The sequence below is a fragment of the Ambystoma mexicanum genome, chromosome 3p (genome assembly GCF_040938575.1).
Source record: "Ambystoma mexicanum isolate Mex_15411 chromosome 3p, UKY_AmexF1_1, whole genome shotgun sequence".
Lineage (NCBI taxonomy): Eukaryota > Metazoa > Chordata > Amphibia > Caudata > Ambystomatidae > Ambystoma > Ambystoma mexicanum.
This window is the reverse complement of record NC_090925.1, coordinates 1,263,864,033-1,263,877,221: the sequence shown is the minus strand read 5'-3', so window position 1 is coordinate 1,263,877,221 and position 13,189 is coordinate 1,263,864,033. Positions and strand designations below refer to the sequence as shown.

At 42.1% G+C, this 13,189-nt stretch overlaps 1 long non-coding RNA gene across 1 annotated transcript in view; it reads right to left on the bottom strand.

Moving 5' to 3' along the window:
- The window catches only part of LOC138579890 (uncharacterized), a 312,303-nt gene that overhangs the window by 268,527 nt on the left and 30,587 nt on the right, over nt 1-13,189 (bottom strand). The gene's annotated exons all lie outside the window — the stretch shown is intronic.

Below are 13,189 nucleotides of genomic sequence, written 5' to 3'. Positions count from 1 at the left end.
TAGTTTTTCCACTTCTGGTAGCTGTTTTATATCTTTCCGCAGCCTTTTATTTTGCTCTGCAATCTTTTGATCAAATACCTGAATACACTTGAAGTTGGGCTTTTTCTCAGAGATTCTCTTATCTTGATAATCACTGAGAATTGGTCTATAGTCTGTCATCAAATCATCAGATGTGATCAATAGTTGAAGGTATTTTGTCAGTCTGGGGATATCAGTTGGCGCAATCCGTATTCTGTTTCATCCTGGTGCCACTTCACTTGTTTTTGTCTAGCAGTTTTTGTCCATCTTTGAAAGGTCTGGACCATGTTAGTTTTAGCATTGTGTGGTCACACTTTGAGGGACTTGATTTTGTGTAGAATATTAAACGACATGAAAAAGAATTGTCTAGAGTTTTTTCCGTATGGCCTCGCTACCAAATGGGGGCACCAGGGATATCACCTGGGGTATTACCATTTAGCATGTGCATGTTTCTTTCTTGCATGGTTAATAGCCAGGAGGTTGGTCTTATTTTGGGGGTGTTAGCAGTGCTTTGCCAGACTGTTGGATCCATGTCCATATATGCAAGAAAATCTGTGTTTAAATCTCCACGGATAATGACCATGAGGTTTTTGTGTTCTACGACCCATTTATCTATCACAATTGAAACTTGTTCAGCAAAGTCTTTTGTCGTAGCATAAGCTGGATTCCAGTATAAGTTGATTAGTGCCAGCCATTGGTTTCTCTAAGGGTTATGAAAGTTCACTTCCATTAAAAATGCTTGAATATGTACATTGGGGTTATATGATTGTTTTATCTTAAGGCCTGCTCCATTTTTTATGATTGTCAACAGACCCGACATTGGCCGGCCTTTCAGTCCCTTGTGCGCTGTATTTAAGTGTACAGAATAACTGTCGACAATTGCGGTGTCTCTCAACCAAGTCTCTTGCATGCATAAGATTTCAAATTGGTCTTCAGCATGGTCTGTGTTGTTAAACAAGTGGTTGAATCTGCTACTGTTCCAAGAAAGGACTGTGACTTCATCCTTGATTTGCTGTTAATTTCCTTGGCGGGTTGAGGGGGCCTTTGCAAACAATCCCCACGATTCAGGATTGTCTATATTAGATCTTTTTTTGGGGGTTTCCCATTTAGATCTTCTTGCCCCGCTCGTAGTATTAAAGGATACTTTAAGAGAATGTACGCCACTGGTACTTTTAGATAGAGGTTGAACCTCAAATTTAGACGAATATGCTGATCACTTTGAGTTCTTCTTAGTGAACATGTCCGATGTAGGTCCTTGATCACACAGTTTTTCTTTCCTGCGGTGTATGCTATTATGCTCCTTGTTTTTTGTTGTACTGTTTTTATTCTCTGTGATGTCAAAGCCCATAGTTCTTAGTGTTGTAGAGGCTTCTGGTAAATGTTTGTAAACTAGAGCAGAGGGGGTGTGTAGGCATACAATCAAGTCTCTCTTCGCCACAGAACTCTACAACAGTGATGTCTAATGATGTAATAGCAGTGAGTTCTGGGACGTGATGAAATAGTCGAAGAATATTCTTTCGGTTAAAAGTTAGACCGTCTTCTGTGTTTAAAATGCGTTAAAGTATTAGCTGATTTGAGATATACAAGGATTCTTTTTTTGTTGTTGTTGGTGGTGGTGGTGGTTTTTGGCCGTACTTTGGACTTCTGATTCGTGATCAGAGCATTTGGATGTTTTTCCATGTGAAGGTTTGTGGGATGATAGATACAGTGCATCTTTTGTATGTTTCCCTGTCTGTCTAACTTCTGGTCATATTTGTCTCTGATGATTCTTTTTAATTGCTTTGTAAGCTCTGTTTAATAAGTCTCTCTTTCCAGCCAGGGTCAAAAATGATGAATTGTTTTTATCATGGATCTGTCTCGGGCAGGTGGATTCACACTTACTTGTTTGAGAGGACAGGCTGATGGAGTCTTCACTCACTGTAGATAGAATTGCATTGCTTCTTGCTGAATATATAGAGACATCTTCGTCGTCATAGACTGATAACTTAATAACTCCTGGTCGATATTGATAGGAGTAATTGTCTCTGGACCCGTTTGTTCAGCTTCTTTACTGGACTCTAGTTTGGGTATTGTGTTTTAAGGTTTGTGAAGTTGAAGCTGTAACTTCAAACCTTAGATTTCTCATGAAGTTCCTCGAGTGTTTCGATTTAATTCTTCTCATGGATGGTAAGTTCTTTGATAATTTTTTTGCTGCTGTGGTGGAGGCTTTGCAGATTCCTCCTTCTTTTGCTCAGAGCAAAAGATTGTAAAGTGTTGATCTTTTTCGGGCACTCCTTTCGCTCACTCTTCAAGCACCAAGTCAGGGGGATTTGAGTTTCCTTCTATTTCTGATGTTTCATCTGCTGCTGCAACCCATTTTCGTTCAAAATTGTGCAGGCTGTATTATTTGGTTGTTGTTTTTGTTGCTGGGTCAAATGCGTATTCATGAATGCATGGACTGAAGACACCTGAGGAGAGGCCATGAACTCCTGGATATAGACCGCAGCAGAATATTGGGGTCCTGGGCGAGAATCAACAGGAGGTTCATCAGGTTTCACACAGGTGTTATCGTTTTAGTTTGTTTCTTTGAATGTGGTTTCCTTATATATTTGTAGCAGCTCCATCATGTAACTGTATGCTTGCTTTTAAAACATCTTTAGTTAAGCCAAGCAGGAGTTTTTTTTCTTCACAAACTTCTTTCAGTAGAAACATTAGGTCGTTCCTGATGTTCGCAACCACCTCTCGATCTTGAGCCCATCTTTCTTTTGTAATGTCCATGAAAGATTCAATGTAGATTAGTTTTGAGATCATCATGGCCATTAAGTTCGATTTATCTTTGAAATTGTCGTTTATGGCCTTGTAATGTTTTATGAATGGGGTGAGAGAAATGGTAAGGACTGCTTGAGTGCTGCCAGAATTTTTTTGGGTCTGAGTTGGCGAAGGTTGCATCAGGTTTTTATTTGTATTTTTTGCAGTCTCTTTGTGGGACCGTAATCACTCCAATTTGAAGGGGGTCAGATGTGGAAGAGTTTAAAGTGGAAGATTGTGTGAAAACTGGTTTGGGTGCTTGGGATTCACTTGGTCTACGAGCATGGTAATAAGAGAAACATTCCTCAGCATTGTTGTCAGTCGGTGGTTGAATCAGGGATTGATCATTCATATTCCTTTTCTTTGCCGGTTTGACCTGTATGTCAGCTATGCCTTGTCGGTGTTGACAAGTCGGAATTGCTAAAGAGTTTAAATTTGATGGAGGAGCAGTCATCAGCAAAGAAGTTGAGCAGTGTGAGAAACCTAAAGGTGTCCCCGGGGCTCTGTCATTCAGGTGGCCAGGACACGGCCATCGCTATTGGATCCAGTTCCTATTGGTGGATCAGTGAGGGAGGATCCCCTGGATAGGGGTCCTTGGGGAGTGGGACACCAATGGGTGAGACACAATATCCCCCTTCTTTCAACACCTTTTCCCCATCCTACCACGTAGTACATTCCAAAATACTGCCCCCCCTTTTCCGACACACGCACTTTCGCACAACACGAAAGACAACGGACTAACACCAGAGCCGTTTCCCTGACATGTCCCAATACTTTCCCTTTCCCGCAGGGATAAAAGCTGGAGCACCAGAGCACAGGAGGAGAAAGGCAGACCGCATAATATGAGGGCTAAATCAGCACGGCAGTTCAAGACGAGGTGAAAGACGGCGAATACCGAGAGGGTGACAAGGAGAGAAGTGACCTTGCCCTTTCCGATCCAGGTCCATGAAACCTTCGCAATCGGAAACATAAGACCGAAGACAAAGGCCAGCGTGTGTTGCAGCAGATGTCTACAGTATGCAAGACCCTCCTCTGCTAATAACCAAGCCGGGAAGAGACACTTGTCTCAGTGGTACCAACCTTGACTCGAAGAAGAAGAAAGCCAAGCGGTTCATCACAGCCGGTGAGTTGAGGGGAGAGTAGATACGAAACCGAACTGCGTTGAACGAAAAGTAGCAAGAGCCGATTTGAACAGCACTATTGAAAAAGAGGGGGGAAACCCGTAACAGAGGCAACTGGCACAACGTGGTTGCTCTCGCAGGAAACTCTGGGCGATTACCAGATCATAAGAGACTACCGTAACCAGATGGGCTTGGGAAGAGGCGAAGTGAGGTCAAAGTGGTCATACAGGGGTCTTGTAAAATCATCTGTACCATCGAAAGTCTTTGACCGACCGATGATTGTGAAAGAAAGTGAAATGAATCCTGCATGGTGAAAACTAGTACATAAACTGTTAAAAGTTGCCAAAAGTGAACCCGTCAGAGGGATGCTAACGAGAAGGGGCGAAGTCTGAAGTCCCTTGGTGATATAAGTGTAAATGTTGGCGAGAGTAAACCCGGTACAGGGAAGCCAACAATCCGAGGTGAAGCCTCAAGAAATGTTTAAAAAGACATTAAGACCCCTGAAAGTAAGAAGCATTGAAAGACCAGGGGAAGTGAATGGTCCCCCTTGTCAAGTAGGTCCAAGTCCCCAACCAGAAAGGAACTTTTTGTTTGTTTGTTTGTTATTGACTACATCAGGCCCTCAAAGGTAAGAGACTTTGAATTGAAAATAGACTTATCCATCAAAGAACCTGATAGCTGGAATGCAACCGTTAGTTCGTGCTGGGAAAGCTTGAGCGTGTGCTGTGCTCCAAGGTACCACCTTTTCCTGTGCTGAAAACGTGGGGAAGGGAGAGCCCTGGCAATCACATACTGACTTATTATTTGTGAACACTTCTTTCTTTATTGAACCCTTATCCCACACTCTTTCTGTAATTAGTTGCAAGGAATTGGCAATAGGTTTTTCTTAGTATAGGCCCTTTTATTTAGACAAAGCCACAAGGACAGCCTTATTTTTCATTTGATGCTAGACGCTTGCTCCCATCTTAGATTTAGGTTTAGATCAGGTGTTTTTTCACTATGCATTTACAGTTTAATAAACACCCCTGAACTGTGATCACTTTGTCTTTACTGTTGCCACCATGGGTTCCTTACAGCAGGTCTCTTGGTCCTTATCCATGAAGGCTCTGGGTAGGGTTTTGTATTTAACTCTGGACCTACTTCGGGTTTCTCTGGTAGAATCACATTCACAGTTTCAGGGGTTGTTTTAACTCCCTGCCGCAAATTCTCATGTGGTGCTTCACCAGGGCCAACTTGTGTCTGTGTTGAGAGCGTTTTGTTGGCTCGTTCAGCTGATAGCATTGTTTTGGCTGTCTTTCCTACAGCTTCTTTGAGTTGTAGATTTCTGCGCCAAGTGGAAGGGATGCTTTCTACTTCTACTGAGGCTGCAGCAGGAGATCAAAATCAGACACCTCGCCATCTGTTTGAGAGGTGGAGCATTTATCCTCCTTGGTTGATCTTTCGTGTTTGTTTGAAACATCTGCGAGTACTTTGGAAAGGTTTCGAGTTTGATACAAAAAAACCTTATTCTCTCCATAGGACAACAAAAGGGGGGAGCTAATGGCAGAGCTAGTAGCCCGCTCTGAGTTTTCGGGCTGATGGCAGGGACTATAAGTATGCCTGCTTCTTTAGGTCCTACTGAGTTTTGAGGCCCCTACTGAGTGATCGATTAGAATGCTACATGTGGAGGGCTCCAACTCATTGGTGCTTTCAAGTGGCAAAACATCAATCAGCAGGGTCAACGTCATATTCAGTGTGGATGTGTATGGGGAGGGGCTAGTGCACTTTAAATTACATGCACCCTGTGACACTATGGGGGCGATCCGCTCATCTGTGGAGAGCTTTGGAAGCTCTGAGAGATTTGATGTGAGTTGTTGGCCTTCTTGCCTTCTCATGCATTGGAGAATGATATGCGTCGGCTCAGGTTTCATGGAGGAGATCTCCCATTGCGTGACTGTGGCTGAGTTTGGCCTTGGGCCACAGGGAACTCAGGCAACACACTCCAGCCAAACTCTGCTACGCTCCGTGTTAGCAGGCTTGTTTTGAAGAGCTGCTCCTCCTCAAACAAAGGAAGTGGAAAAAAGGCTGCAAAGCTCTGTTAGCGGTTCAGGCTTATGCAACACACTCCAGCCACACTCCGCTCCGCATTAGCAGGCTGGTTTTGAAGAGCTGCTCCTCCTCAAACAAAGGAAGATGAAAAAAGACTGCAAAGCTCTGTTAGCAGGTTCAGGCTCAGGCAACACACTCCAGCCATACTCCACAGATAGAAAGAAGCAAAGTGAAAGAAAGGAAAGTGCAAGAGTGCACGATTGAGTCACAAATGGACAAGTGACTCGGGAAAATAGGAGTAAATGAAACAAAAAGGTGCAGGTGCACAAGCAAAGCAGGAAGGTGCAAGAGGCATGAACATAAAGTGAGAGAAACAAAAGAGAGAGGCACAACAGGGTCATAGTGGTCACACCTAGGAAAAGCCAAGAGCCTGGCATTTTTTTTTCGAAAGCCTCTGTTCCTGCCCCAAGAGGAAACAGTGTATGAAAGAACTGTTGAGTAAAACATATTCCAAGAGTGATGTGTGTTTAACAATTGGAACTTTAAACAATCAGAGTACATCCCGATAAAGCGTGAATTTGTGTTTAAGAGTTGAAAGGGACCTGTGCTTGGGGGAGGGGGCCTCAAGTGGCCTGAAGACTTGACATTTTGGTTGTGTTGTTAGGAGGTTTTAAGCTTGGGTAAGGGAACCCCAAGAAGCTTACAGAAAGAACTGTGATACAGGTTTTCTTTTTATGGTATTTTGGAGTTTGACCAAACTGAAATGTGGGGAAGGAACCCCAGAGAACCTAAGAACTTTGTTAACTACAAGAGACCTAAGAAGAGGTCCTACGAACAGCTCTATTGTTTGACATTGACTAAGCAGCACCTGGTATTAAGTCCACCTAGAACCAACCCTGGTTCCCATTTTTGTTGAACCACTATTTTCTTATTTTTGAAAGACTCCCTATCACATTTTTGCATAGAGTGAGAGCAAGCATAGGTTCAGACACAGACAGACTTTTATTTTAGACTACTAGACATCGACGGCCATTAGAAACATCAGTTAAGGGAACTGCCCCTTTAGAGTTAGGGCAAAGCCTTAGTAAAAAAGGTTTTCAATGTAATCCTTTTGCGTCTGTCTCTCTAGATACCATGCCTGTCTCACACATCCCTTTTTGAAGGTGTAAAAGACCATCAGGACATTATTGATGATAAAAACAACTTGAATCAGACTACACAAATCTAGTGTAGAGGAAATCGCTACCAGGTTTGAGGATGAAGAAAGTGAATTGGCAAACGAATAATTCACTGGGAACCTAAATAATTTGTGTTTGAGGGCTGCCTGGTGAATACTTTCCAGATGCTAAGATGTGCCACATTAACGGATGGTACTACTTGTTGCAAACCATGGATTGATTTTGAGAAAAATGTAATTGCAACCAACTTGACAATTCAAGGGACCTGTGAGGATGAACCCTAAAGCCTTTCTTGGTCCATTCAAGCACTTCTTGGGAATGATACGTCGGACAATCTGCTAAATTCAAGCACACTCTTGTTCAGCGGTTAGACATTCTCAAAAATCATAATTTTCATAACTTTTTGGGATTATAGTTCATATTCAGTAACTACATACAAGATAAAATACTTCTTTCCTGCAATAGATGTGGCATGGTGAAAAGAGCAGGCAGCAATGGATAATGCTCTCACAGGAAAAAGACTTTAGTTGGCAGGAAGCGGTAAGCGAGACAATCCACGATGCAGTGTAAAGTATTGCGGTTATCATTTCCAGGACTTGTGCAATCAACCAATGTTAATCTCAGTGGTAGTCCAGGTTATAGAATGTACTTCTTCAGTTGTGAATGAAAAGCATGGTTTTGTAAAATTGATTGAACCACTTCAGTGTCGAAGGTTAGAGGTTAAACTGATTACCACTTACAGATACGCGAGCATAGCCAAAGTAAGTGCAAGTAATTCCCACAGATCCGGCATCAATTGAATGTTTGCCATGCGTCAAAGTCTGTGACCAAGAAAATAAAGGCCAAAGGGAAAAAAGGTTGCGACAAACTAATAACATGTTCAAAGTAAATAAGGAAGACTAGTGAGTCTCCTCGTTACTGAAAATTGGAACAAATCAATAAACATTTTTAAAATGCGAAACAATAACTAAATAGCACAAGCAATTATTATCTAAGAAACATGTGTTTGAAAACAGACATTCAAGCATCAATACAGCATTTCATACATCATAATCACTTAAAAGGACATAAATATTGAAATACAAAATAAAATATTCAGAATGCAGAAGAACAGATCACTAATAGCACACATCACACAAAGTCATGATTTAACAAAACACATTCATTTGAAAGGAAAGGATACACACACTCACTCAGTATCCTGAATCAATCTGTACCGTGGATGAAGAGAAAAACTGAGTTCCCACACAAATTCCATTTAGGTGTGGTATTTAACATTTCCGCCTTTCATAGTGTCGTAAGGCTTTCCCAGAAAACATTATATGATATTGCCAACTTAACCTTTGGTCTAACAAGCCTATGATTTAATATGGCCAGCCTTCTGGAGTGTGGAAAACAGATCAATGATATTTTCAGTTCCTTACAGTGGATCTGAGAACAAATACAAAAATATAATGTATACATATATAAACCCACTAAATCCCTCCAATCCATGTCAACAGTTACAAAGTTTCATAAAGCTAGTGCAACACCAAAAAAGCTGGAGCCAAGAACAATTTCCCCAATAAGTGTATAGGATCTTCACATTAGAATACATGAGCTGGCCATTAAAGTTCTTCATTTAAGCAAGTGCTCTGTGTGGATAATCTGTACATCCAAAGTTGTTCTAGTTTATTATGTTGGTCAAAAAGACAATCTTTTCAGAGACAAACTCCAAAAATCAAACAATTAATGAAATGATGAAAAAACTGTGCATAGGCGCCCCTCTGCGAGAACGAACATGGCCCATTGACCTGTTCTTTGGGAATGTACCCACTCAAGAGTGCGCAGCCACACTTTAGCTCACTGTACCTTTCACAGATGGGAAATACCCATTTGCATATCAGTCTTTGTCCCACCCACATGGGCAGTCCAGCACCGAAATGCTATGGCAATTCTCTGAACAAGAGTACCAACAGCAACCCATACACGTGTTTCAGCCTTGTTGGGCCTCATCAGTGAGGTGGAGCTGGTTACCTTCCCAAAGGACCGGTCAATGGACCATGTTCGTTCTCACAGAGGGGCACCTAATAAATTATTTAAGGGACTTGGGTTTAGTCACCCTAAGTTTCCTAGGGTCATCCAGGTGTGGACCCCTTGCTCACTGTGCTCAGAGAGGCACTGACGAGGCCCAACAAGGCTGAAACACGTGTATGGGGTTGCTATTGGTACTCTCGTTCAGAAGGGAATTGCCATAGCATTTCGGTGCTGGACTGCCACGGGGGCGGGACAAAGACTGATATGCCAATGAATATTTCCCATTGCTGAATGGTACAGTGCGCTAAAGTGTGTCTGCGGACTCTCAAGTGGGTACCTTCCCAAAGAACCGGTCAATGGGCCGTGTTTGTTCTCGCAGAGGGGTGCCTATGGACTATATTTTAACTAATGAAATGATGCTGGTGTCTAGTAAAAGTCACTGATGCACCAATCTGTATTTTACACTCCTGCATCGAATATACATTGAAACACTGTGTTCCTACTGTTTTCCTCCTTGGTGTGCAATATTCCCTTCTGAGCCTAGGAAGTGATTTCCAAAAATATATCCTAGACACTGATAGCCCTCCTGGCAGTGTTCAACATTGTGTTGCCCTTTGCTCTGCATCTAAGTTCTATAACGGTGTTAAATTCATATGTATTGTGTATACTACTTTATTTAGAATGTAATAGGAAACCTGTGCTAAGTTCTGTTCTGTACCCTTGGATCCTAAACATGATAATCTTGCTTACAATATTGTCTACGGGGCTTTTTCTTACCTTACACCTGAAAGCTTATATGTATAGAGCATAAGCACTAGGTATGGGGCCTACATTTTAAGCGAAGGTGTGAGTTTGGCATTTACGAGTCCTTTACTCTTTTTTATGTGCACTATGCTCTGCTATGTGTTCTGTGTAGCCAGAGTACTTATTTTTTCAATCATAAATATTTGTATGTGTGACCTTAGAAACAAAGCGTAAATATTGTAGTATACCAGCGTAGTGCATTCTTTTGTGGTGTCTGCTGGGATTAATTGTACCTCCCTGCCAACTTTGCTCCCTCCTAAAGTTAAGCCTGCCTACTCTGCTATAGCTACCATTGGAGAGTCTGGTCTTTACTTTGGGCGACACACTGTTTCACCATTAGGTTGGATGATAAAACAGCCCTCACCAGAGGTTTGCAAAATAATCTCCCTAAGAGGGAGTACGCAACAGGCAAGAACTGGTGGTAGTGCGAAGCGAGAGGAAGGTAGTGGAGAATTGTGTTGGGGCTTGGCCTTCACCAAACGAAAGAGTGGGTAGCCAAGTACATTTTCAAACAATTGCAATTTGAGCTTGTGTACAATCTGGTGTTAATCATCATGGCAGTGGAGAGCCTTGAGTTTAAAACTGGATTTAGAACAAGTGCAGAACCATTGCACAAATAGAACCTCCTCTAAAGTCTGCCATTGTAGCCCAACCAAGTACTCTATTTCAATGAACATGTGAGGTGGTTTTTGTTATATTTTTGAGGTTTACATTAAAGGCCTATGTCATGATCAAATTCTCCAAATGTGTATAATGTATAAAATAAAGCTTGTGCATTCAATAGAACAAACTGGTTTAGTCTTTCGACATGCCATTTGCTAACAGATCTTGAAAATAAATTATAATGCTATTTTTATGCATATTACTGAAGTTTTTTTTTTTTTTTACTTTTTGAAGTGGTCAGTCTTCCTGTGCAAGACTGGTGTTTTGTGTTTGGCATCTCTCCAAAGGGTGGATCATAAACACATCTTGTGAGGGAGGATCAGCCACATGCCTGCCTGTTTCAAAGCAGTGAATGCACACATTATGTCGACAAAATAGGTCCCGTTGCGTAGCCTGGATTTCCTGCAAGGGCATGCCTTCACATCATACACGTTGGCTCTTGGACAGTGGCCATGCAACTAAAAGATATTTTATCTTACAGGGTGGTTTTCTTGCATACACTCCTATAGACCACGAGAAAGCTTTAACTATTCTAGGACTTTGAATAATTTTAACTAGTTAAAAAAAAACAATTCAACCAAATGCCAACTTTCCTTTTCCTAGAATATAAAGTATTGTGAACGCAAAAATAATCTCTTCTGAGTTTTACGACTTTACTTTCAAGACACACACATCAAAAGAAACTGTGCTAAAGGTACCTGCTTGTAGTCATTGAAAAGGGCATGCAGCTTTGTTTGTGTGTTGTGATCAAATTGTAAAGTGCTATATAGAGAGGAGAGGAGCTTTACTTTGTGATTCAATGTGTTGTTTTAGATTAATACATTGGTTTATGGGGTATGTTAGGGGTTTCAAACCAGTTGCACCTATTGCGGTATGAATTACTCAAACATTCGCACTCACCACACACTCAACAGGAGGAACGATCACATGCAAAGGAGTATAAGTCACTGCATCATGGTGAGTTGTCATTTCATTTGATCAACGGTGTAAACATAAATAAAAGTTGGCACTCGCAATTTTCAGGCTCAAGCATATGCATGTATTCTCTTATGGAGCGGAACAGTACAATTCATGTAAAGTAACTGCTGAATATGAGAATTCATGAGCCTGCTGAGGTAGGAATGCAGAAAACGATCACCTGCCATTTTGCATTCCTGTACATATTATAAATGCAGGGGTACACATACCAGAGTGCCAGAACTGGTTTATTATTTTACACCCGATATGGTGCAACTTGAGATCTCTGCACACTACCCCATGGATGGCTGTACTTCTTTCAAACGAAGAGAGTTTGTGTGATAGTAACCTGTCTTTAGTCATTGTATGAGGCATGCAAACATTTTGGTATTTTAGATAATATGCATAACATTTGTAAATCTGTAATTTCTCCCAGTGCTTTCCTTTATGGCTGAGGACTCCGGATGGGAAAGAGGGCTAAATATGCATGTAAAGCTTCCATGCATACTTGTGCATTGTAGCGTGAACATTCAACATCCTGCAGTCCAAGATGGCAAATACTCTGAAACAGGATTTTTACTCTTTTACCCCTGTGCCCATGATCCATTTGCATACATGGAAGGCACAGAGGGTGAAATTACTATGTTATCTAATGGAGTAAAGCAAACTGCAGACAGTGACCTGGTGCACATGGGGCTCTAGTTCATTTATCTCCTGATCTGTTCTATGTCCCCTGTGAGTAAGAGTCTGAACCTTCTATCTCAGGGTCATCTGAACATAGTTTGGGGCCCAGGTATAGACTACTTTACGATCCCCCCAAACAAATAAAAGCAATCCAATACTCGCTGGTCTTCTTCCCCCTCCTTGACCCCTTTGTCTCTATTGCAACGCATAGCTTGATATGTTGCCTTGATAGCGATTACAAAATAGTGTGGGAACTCAACCATAGTCCTCTTGACCCCGTCACCCATCCTGGAATGAGAATAATAAATGAAATGGCATCACAGTGGCAACATTAGCAATTCATGGTGAGGGTACTTGTGTTCTAGAGGACATATTTTAACATGACAGCCCCAAGGAAGATATATGGGCAGGAGCAGAAATTCAGGACACACATCAATAGATGTATGATCAAGCTAAAGATTCCCCTGCATAGGCAGAGAACTCGGGATAGCATCCTAACAGATTGTACAACTGCTGAAGCATGGATGAAGGAGAACAACCGGAAGCAATGAGTATACCACAGCGTGCAGAGGATGCAGATCGGAAATTTACCAGGAAGTTGATTGTAACTGGACATAGGCTAAGATTAAAAAAGGCCAGTGCTGTTTCAAGTGGTATTGCCATGAGGGTCCCAAGAAAACAATGGGCCTCATTACAAGGTTTCCGGTCACGATACCGGTAAGGGAATACCGGCATTGTTTACCGGACTGGATCATTACGACCCGTGAATGTGGTGCCACTGGAACCGGCATGGCCCCTCCGTGACCGGCACCCCCCCATGCCGGTATCAGCCCTGAAACACGCCAGCTGTGCCAGTGGCATGCCGTAGGCAAGTTCACATTCCGAGGTGCATGGACATGCAAATACAGGCATGAACTTACCGGTAATAAAGCC